This window comes from Perca flavescens, chromosome 15 (assembly GCF_004354835.1).
Source record: "Perca flavescens isolate YP-PL-M2 chromosome 15, PFLA_1.0, whole genome shotgun sequence".
NCBI classification, from domain to species: Eukaryota; Metazoa; Chordata; class Actinopteri; order Perciformes; family Percidae; genus Perca; species Perca flavescens.
In genome coordinates, this window is record NC_041345.1 from 11182008 (window position 1) to 11191964 (window position 9957).

The 9957-nt window shown below is 41.1% G+C and overlaps 1 protein-coding gene across 3 annotated transcripts in view; it reads right to left on the minus strand.

Moving 5' to 3' along the window:
- The window catches only part of tex2 (testis expressed 2), a 28835-nt gene extending 19133 nt beyond the window's left edge, over positions 1-9702 (minus strand). For all 3 annotated transcript variants that reach the window (XM_028599544.1, XM_028599543.1, XM_028599545.1), the window contains exons 1-2: positions 9292-9702; positions 8331-8392 (exon numbers count right to left, since the gene is read on the minus strand). The gene's annotated coding sequence lies outside the window, so the exon portion shown is untranslated. The remainder of the gene's footprint in view (positions 1-8330; positions 8393-9291) is intronic.
- Between the last annotated feature and the right edge of the window lie 255 nt (positions 9703-9957).

Consider the following 9957-nt stretch of genomic DNA (forward strand, 5'->3'; position numbering starts at 1 on the left):
CACTTTCAAGCCTCTGATTTGGAAATAACATCCACAGCTTTGCAATGACGAGGACCATGTGGGCTGAGCAGACCAGGACAAAAATGATTTGCATCATGATATATTTTGTGGGTATTTCTGTTGGATTATTGCTTGCTGTATTTGTTCAATTGAGAACTTCACCACTCTGTCTACTTCACTCCACATGAATCTGTTCCAGAACCGAACTACTGAATCCTTCTCTTTAAGTGAAGCTGATGTGATTGGATGCGTCAGCAGGTGTCGAGGACAGACTGACGTGACCTCTGCTGAAGGATGTTAAGTTGGCATGCCAAGTTTTCACAGAAGGAAGATCAAATAGAAAAGTGAAACGAGGAAAAAGAAATGAAGGAGCGTCAGGAGCATACTGAGCAGATGACTGTGTGAAAAATAGAGCAGGAGGAAAATGGAGAGCAAGTCGAGTAAGAAGCAAGTCGGCGAGGCATTAAAAGGGGAGGCTGACAGCGAAAGATAGATCGGGAGAAAGAAGGAGAGCGAGAGAAACTCAAGGAGCAGTCGATTGTCACTAACAGCACACACACACACACACACACACACACACACACACACACACACACACACACACACACACACACACACACACACACACACACACACACACACACACACACACACACACACACACACACACACACACACACACACACACACACACACACACACACACACACACACACACACACACACACACACACACACACACACACACAGTTGCCTGGATATGTATGACTGCAAACAAGAGTAACACAAAGGGAGGGTGAACTGAGCCAGGTAATGAGCAGAGAGCACATAAAGCAGGTTGAGAGATGAAGAGAGAAATAGAAAAAGAAAAAAGGCCTTTGTTTTCTAGCATACTACAGGCCACAGAGTCACATAACAGCAGAGTGCAGGTTAACACACCACTAGCCCTTTTTTCATGCTCCACTGCTCTCTCCAGGGAACACTGGTCCCTGTCATCACTAGCCCACTGGTTATGGTATACATGTAGATGTACTGTACACTTACATAAAAGAATGCAGCAACGGATGAGAGGACTGAATGGATATAAGGGGATAAATTATTTTTACTGGTTGTTTCTTCTAAAAAAGAAAAACAATGAGACAAGACAGGAAAATAGACAAGTGGCACTTGAGGAAGAAGAGCTAAACGTGGATGAAGAGATGGCAGGCTCAGGGTCACATCGTATAAGGCTACACCCACTTTGACTTACAAAAGACCTGACTCTGAGGTAGCAAACACAAGCAGCAGTTCTTAAAATAGCTCCAGGGGGCTGTCTAGGTGTTAGTCCCATAACACATGGCTGGCCACTTAAAGCTCTTGCTGACGGACAGAGAGATGGAGGAATAAAGAGATGCATGGAGAAAAAAAAAAGGACAGAGCCTCAAGGGAGATGTCTGACTGATGAAAAAAAGTGGCGCAAGCACAAAGTTTTGAGCATGACTGCTCTTTCCACGGCAGTATCTGCCGCACACAAGCCAGTCAAGGTTTGACCAAAACTGTACCAAATCTTTTTTAAATTAAAACGACAATTTTTTTTATGCCAATAGGGCTGCAACTAGCGACTACTGTCATTATCAGTTAAAGGGAGAATTGTTTTTCTATTAATCAATTATTCTATAAAATGTCAGAATATGGTGAACAAATAAATATTACAATTTCCCACAGCCCTAGCTGATTTTTTCAAATTGCTTGTTTTATTTGACCAACAGTCCGAAAAACCCTAAAATATTCATTTTAATAACACTAAGACAATCTGAAAATACTTAACATTTGAGAAACTGGAACCATTCAATTTGTTGCATTTTTTGCTGAAATAGTTAATTATTTGAATTGTTGCCAATTATTTTTCTTTTGCTTGCCAATTGAATAATTGTATCAGCTCTTGTCAATATTATTGATTAATATAAAATAAATGTCTACAATGTTGGAGTTTGTAAAAAAATTCCTGTGATACAGCATGTGGGACATATTACTCCAAAAACACTTATTGCATGTCTTTGGCCTCTGATAAAGAATTATTCATATAAAATGCAATATAACATTCAAATCAAATAAAAAATTAACACACAAAGAAAATGTGATTGCACAGGCTTCAGAGACAGTTTTGATGGAGCTGCTCCAGTAGGGGAGTGGGGACCTCCATCATATTGACAGGGGAAAATACTGACACTATTAACGTGTGTTGTGTCAATATTCCTGTTAGACCATTATTGCAGAATAGCAACAGACATGCACTCAAACCTCCAAAAGCACATACAGTATGAACACACGAGTGCTGCTCCAGGTTTGGAGTGCATCGACTGGCAGAATTATGAGCTCCAGCAGCATCAGAGGAAAGAGGTTTGATGGTGAGAACCACCGCTGCTCTGAATCTCTTAACGAAAGGAGGAGAGAGAACAAAACAACAATAAAACAACAGCCAGGGAGATAAAGAGCACTCACGCAGCTGTGCTGGATCAAACCAGTTTTCTTCACCACTCTCTCTCTAACCCAGAATCCACCGTAAACACATCAAACATCAGACCTTGCCATACAGATCATTTGGTGGTTGCCATGCCAACAGTGAATCTTTCATCTTGTTCCACTTATCCCCGTGGCTTTTTGTTTGGCAAAGCAGCTTCTCCTCACAGTATAACCCTGGTGTCCTCAGAGTATGTGGAGTGTTAGTTAACATCTTCAGTGAATGGTTTTCAGTGTGTGTGTGTGTGTGTGTGTGTGTGTGTGTGTGTGTGTGTGTGTTCTCTTTTAACTATATTCGTGGGGTCCAAAAACCGGAAATACAGTATACTTGTGGGGTCCGGACAGCCTTGTGGGGCCAAAATGCTGGACCCCACAAGGTTAAAGGGCTGTTTGAGGGTTAAGACTTGGTTGTAGGATTAGGGTTATAATTAGGTTAGGGTTAGGGTGAGGGTAAGGGTTAAGGTTAGGCATTTAGTTGTGATGGTTAAGGTTAAGGTAAGGGTCTAGGGAATGCATTATGTCAATGACGTGTGTGTGTGTGTGCGTGCGTGCGTGCGTGCACACTAAACCAAAGCACCAAAAAGAATTGAAAAGGCTTTGATCTACCTCTTTGAGATGGGTGAAAGACAGAAAGTGTGTTTATACATCATTTAGCTGTACTGGGGAACACCTTCTCAAAGATGAAAGAGCGCCTGATCAATTTATAACCTCTAATTATGGTTGTCAACATCAATGCACTTTCTACTGACAACTTCAGCTGTTAACTCTGATCCTCTCTGTAAAGTCTAAATGTGCTTGTTTTCATAATTACAAGCTGTAGATTTGCTTAGGTAGTGTCATATGGGTTTAATGCTTCACTTTTATAAATAACGGATTTGCATTAAATATCGATGTCTGGTGCCGCCTAACCCGATTTGACAGTTTAGAGATCAAAAGGTGGATAAACATGCAGTCCTGACTCCTGACTGAACACATACAAACAACCAGTCATTCAAAAATTAAGCAATATATAATCTGTGTAAAAGATGCTTGACAGCCCGCAAACAGTCATAATCCAACCAATTACATGATGAATGGAGTGATGGAGGGAGGGAGACGTGGGGGGCAGAGACAGAGAAAGATAGAAAAACATCAATTGTGAGTGTATTTACAGACAAATGAGGACGTAGACATAATAGCCTGTAGTTAATAAGGGAAGAAAGTAGAAGAATCTTAAATGTTTGAAATTAGTATTCATGGATCACTGTGTAAAGTTGTTGCAAGCTTTTATGGTGATAACAAAATAAACTATTTAAATTACATTTACATTTGTGTTTGCACACCGTATTTACCCCAAATACTTCCTGCCTGACTTCAAGAAGCAGCACTGCCATCAGACCGACATCATTACAAGATTATTGGTCACTGAAAGCAGCTTAAAGTAGCAGCTGAAAGCAGTTTAAAATATCTTTAACAATATACCCCCCCCTGTTTAACAGTGATATGCCACACAATCAAGGCATCAGCACAGACACTGAGCAGAATTAGCATATAAATTTGATGAAATAACAAAAGGGAAACCTGGATTCTTTGCTGTATTAAACTTTCTGTATGTGATCTCACAAAGTCAGAAGTACTGGTAAGTGAGAGCCAGTTGACATTTTTCTGAACTCAAACTGAAAAGCTCCTTTTCTTCCCCTTAAGTAGAACAGCCATGAAACAGTTATCAAATAGTAGCATCTCGGGGGAATTAAGATAAGGCTGAACATGCAGAATCTCACAGAAATCCACCTGTAATAGGTGAAAGTCCAACTTACTTTCTAAAAAAACTTAGATAGATGCAACAATTCACTTTAGCTAATAATAACCATATAACTTGGAGTCTGTGACACTTTTCATACCTCACAGTGTCATATACTATGTACTGTGTAGGCTGGCATTATTCTATTTTTTGTTAATGTCAACAAAACCCACGAAAAGACAAAAACAACTAACAATGTGTCAGTCCATCTCTCAACACTTCCCTACCCGGTCTGTGGCACTCAGGTACTGTACAAGCCCATTGGTTCCCACTAAAGATGTAAATATTAAAAACAAATATTTTGTTTTGTTTTGTAAAGACTAAGTAATTTCCTAAAACAGCTGGACACTGTGGTTTTTTAGCATTACATTACTCAAACTCAATTTTAAAGCTGTGCATTAACACATTTGTTGCTCTAGTGATTATGTATAGCAGCAAGACAGTGTATGTGTGATAAAATCTAAATAAACTGTGTGTTCATGGTAATAAAGGAACCTGTTGCTCAGTATGGCTCAGTGTGTTTTAAAACAACTATAGAGCTCTACGGCATACCGAAATAAGATATATCAGGCTTTGGCTACACAGACAATACTTTTTAGTAGAATTGATTGTTTGTTTTGGTTCGGCAAGGGTGAGGTGCACCTCACACATACAGCATAACGCCAAGCTACCGTGCACATACCAAGTGTGTGTTCAGTGTGTAGGTCAAATCTCTTTGTGTGATCTTGTCAAAAAATACTTCCTCCTTTCTCTCTAACGTTAACTTCCTGGTTGACGGGATAGCTGCAATAACAGAAAATCTCTCTCTCTCTCTCTCTCTCTCTCTCTCTCTCTCTCTCTCTCTCTCTCTCTCTCTCTCTCTCTCTCTCTCTCTCTCTCTCTCTCTCTCTCTCTCTCTCTCTCTCTCTCTCTCTCTCTCTCTCTCTCTCTCTCAAGTACAAACAGATGTATCTTCAGCAGAATGACTGTCTATAGGATAGCTGGGCTATTGAGTTGAGTATGTGCTTTGTAAGTGTGCTTTTATTAAATTCATATTCCAGTCAATAGCTGGACACACGGCAGCATCAGAAGCCATTAGCTGTGACACTTGTGGCTGCTTGTCACAGTGACATGCACTGATGGCTGCTCCGCTGGCTTTTTCATTCAAACACAGTGTGTGGATAAGGTGTGAATGCATTTGTGCATGTGTGTGTGTGTGTGTGTGTGTCCTTTCCCCTCAACATAGTGCTGCTTGTCAGTTATCTCGCAAACCAATCCATAAGCAAAGTCACGCTTCCTGCAGCACTTAACATCAGTATGGCAGTGTGGCTGTTGCAGATCACATTTGCATTTTACTGGCTCTCTGACCACAGGCTCGACATGGCCAAACGTATGAGGACACCCACTAGTGATAGTAGAACATCTCTTTCCACACACAGATCCTGTCACCCAGGACTTTGACACAGACCTTAGTCTGTGACATCATTAAGTTTATAACATAGTTACATCTGTGACTCAACGTAGTTACACCGTGACTAATTTTAATCGTTTTTGTTGCCTAAAGCCTAAGTATTTTAGTGCCTAAACCTAACTAGTTCCGTTTCACAATGTTAACTACTTGTTTGAAACTGCGTCCATTACGGTAAATACAACGGTCACATGATTAAAACTGCCACCGCAGTCACGTGTTATGGTCACGTGTTTAAAACATTTTTGGGAGTCATTGGCAAACAACCTATTCTGTCGTTTAGTCTCCACTCTTCTGGGAAGGCTTTCGACAAAATGTTTGAATCCTGGCCGCAGGAATTTACTCCCATTCAGCCACAAGAGCATCAATGAAGTTGTGCTCCAATGTTGGGAAATATGGCCTGGCTTGCAGGTGGCCCAACTAAACCCAAAGGTGTTAGATGGAGTTGAGGTCATAGCTCTGTGCAGGTCAGTCAAGTTATTTCACACAAAACCAGGATTTCTTTATGAATCTTGCTTTGTGCATGGGGGCATTGTCATGTTGAATTGTGAGAGGGCCTTCCCAAAATTGTTGCCACAAAGTTGGAAGCACAGTGTTGTCATCGTGTATAGAGTCGGTGGGCGGGCTTATGGCTGCTGCTGCTGCTGGGAACAGCGGTCTTCTGGAAGATTTGGAGTTAAGCTTTTCTTTGAGAAAAGAACAAAGAATGGCACTGAAATCATTCTTAAAAAAGGAAAAGGAAGATGTATTCTGAGTTTTGCCGGCGAAAGTTTAATTTATCAACTAGCTTTGCTACCTTCTTCGTTGCTCTGCCTGGTTGTAGCGCTATCCTATTGCGTTCAGAGGGAATTTGAAAGACAACCGTTTATCCCGCCCCTCGGATTGAGCCCTGTCAATGGTGAGTTCCCAGACCCAACATCTTGATGTGGGTCTGGCTTGTCAGGCTATCCAGATCAGTCAGAGCAGGTAAAATACAGCACACCAATGCCTGTGGGATGCTACTGTTTTTAACAACGTTGCTCGGCAGGCGCTGCCCTTCTTATCATGTAAGGATCTGCTTTCACCTTCAGAATAAAGGGAAACGCTACATTCAATTGCACATTTGAGGACAAAATTCCTGTCTGGTAAACAAAATGAGAAAATGAAAGTGAAAGGCAATAGTGTGACAGTATTTACTGATTCATTTTGATATTTAGGAGGAAAAGTTAAAGTCTAACAACAATTAGCTGGAACACACGATTATCTCAACTTATGAAAACTCAAACAGGAACAACACATATCTATACTATTCTCTAGTATAATTCATCTTCAAATCTATCCTCCAGGGTTTTTCTCAGAGTTCATACATATATTGTTAGTTAGTTAATATCCTACCTGAGTAGGAGGAATACCCATGGTTGATTACTATTACAGAAATCTAATGGATGCTGGTCTCCTGAACATCCCAAATATTAAAAAAAAAGATCAGCTGGTCACCGGGCCTTTGCCTTTCGTGCACCCTTCCTCTGGAATGGTCTTCCATCCAACGTTAAGGAGGCAGGCTCAGTGGACATTTTTAAATCCAGACTTAAAACATTTCTTTATTCAAACAATTATGGACATGTTTTAAATCAATAACCTCTAAACCCTTGATTTATTGTTTAATTTGTTATGCACTATCCTTTGTTGTTTTATTTCATGTTTTAACAATCTTAACCTGTGTTGTTCCAATTATATTCCTTTTTGTGTTGTTGATATTTAATAGTTAACTTTGCCTTTTACATGGGCTAAAGTGTTCTGAGACAATTTTCCATGGTGATAATTCACTATAAATAACAATACACTGAATTGAATTAATATATAGTGAGCTATTTGGGCTACCTCAAGCCCCTTCCTCTTGTACATATTACTATTTTTCTTATTTCCTTATCTCCTGCTGATGGTGCCTTTTCACTTTGCATGACTATTGGGCTCTGACTACACTTATGTCCCTTATTTCTGAAGAGCAGTTACCATGCAGAACTCTCAAACTAATTACAAATTCAAGTTTTAACTTTGAACGTCATTTATGATTAAGTCATCATTACAAAAAGAGATTATTCTACTACTGCCCTCAATTATCAATTCAAAAACAACATCACATATGCACATAAACATGTACACTGCCCCAGCCAGCAATGTGTGACTGAGACATCAAACCCCTTTTTAGCCACAACCAATCGCTTATTCAGATGGTTCAGCTGTCACCATGTTTCTTTTACCCTCATAGCAATTTGTCTAATTAAAAGGTTATTCCCTTTAGACTTGCTGACACAAACCCCCCTTCATTTACAACCACACCTCAGTGTGGGACACAGATATTTGTATAAAAAAAGTCATAAATGCAGCATGTGAAAATGTATTCAAACATACATCTTTGCTTTCGGTGGAGATGAAGAACATGTTCAATGCCATGGATCAATTCCAGCACTAACACACACACACACACACACACACACACACACACACACACACACACACACACACACACACACACACACACACACACACACACACACACACACACACACACACACACACACACACACACACACACACACGGTCAAAGCAGAAGAGAAGTCTTACCTTGAGATTTTGAAGGCATTCAATCTATTTCAACACAACCTGCACTCATGGCGCTAACATGCCTAAAAAAACAGACAGAGAGATACATTTGTTTAATGGTAAGGTAACGCACAACTGTTGCCATCTACTTTCAGACCAGCCTCAGTTGTTCCACTGTAAATTAACAAGATGTTATGTATAAATAACATCTTATTCTAATGTTGTGAAATGGTGTCTTGCATGAAACAGCCCATTTGAGTGGAATATAAGGGTGGACGAGTGATAGATGGAAAAAAAACAGGTCCATATACACACCTGTATAAGAAGTCACATTACAGCTCCTTAAGAAAACATTTCAGGAGGACACTGTGCACAAACTTCCTTTAAATGATCTGATAAGCAATGTTGTACAGGCCTTCGGTGATCTATCCCTGGAATAAAGAGGGGATTTGGCGTGACTAGGTGACACAGAGATGAAAGTCTAGGTGATCGATGCCTTGTGTGGCTATGATGCTGTGGCCTGCTACTGGAAGGGAACCACGAAGAGAGGAGAGGATTGGGTATAGCTCTGTACAGTTTACAGCAGGCTATATAGATAATGAGCCACAGTTGCTCCACAGATGCATCAGCTGCCTACCTAGACCTACAGGAGTCACACAGCTGTGGCAGACAACATGATCCAAACACTGTGAGGATTTTAAATCTGAAACAGCCACAGAAATTCGCTTTAATAGGGAAGTACACTGGGTCATACTGTAGCATCCTGACAGCTTTGTTCCATGTGGTTGTTGTTCGTGCTTTTCTTTTATTAACACTAATAAACCAAAATATTTAAAGCTACGGCTTCTGTGGCTCCATCCGCCCCTTTGTCCTCTTCGCATCCTGGCTTTAGCTCCCTGGTTTATGTCTTGAACTGTAATACACCCATGGACCTAACAGCTGACACACAAATCAAACCGACGAAAAAAAAAAGCAAACGCACCTTAAATCGTATTGTAGTTATCGCATCTTCATGTGCAGGCCATTGGTTTTGGTTCGCTCCGCGTCCAGGCTTCGAATCTGCGTAATGCGATGAGGATCCCTGCGTGCAGCCCGGAGCCTGCGGAGGGAAGGAGCACGGCGGGCTGCCGACGGGCTGACTGGCCTGTGCACCCAGCGAGAGTCCAAGAGCAGATTTGACAGTGACCAAACCGGATCCCCGGCGCGGCTTTTTACGCCACAAATGCACGAGCTCTGGGCGTGTACTGTTTTGGTGAATGGGTGATGGTCAATGCCACACCCCCCTCCCCTCTTCACCATTTAACTGATATTTACACCCAAAGAAGCATCCCATCGTCGGCACTCTGGTGATACATATTTTATTGTGTTGCAGCAGGAGAGTGTGAATTGCGTCATGGCGTTGCAGCATGCCTGTAAGACGCGGATTCCCCTCCGCAAACAGCACTAACAACCTTGTCTCCCTTTAATTAAGGCCACTGGATTAGTGAAGGTCAAAACAAAACCAATACAAATATCCTTTGCTAGATGGAGCCATTTTAACAAATGAATAAAACCACATAGTAAGACTGCAGACACCCCTGGATCAGATCCACCAGGTGTACAGTATTACTGGTGGCCAGTAGATACATCTGATTATATTTGCTTGAAC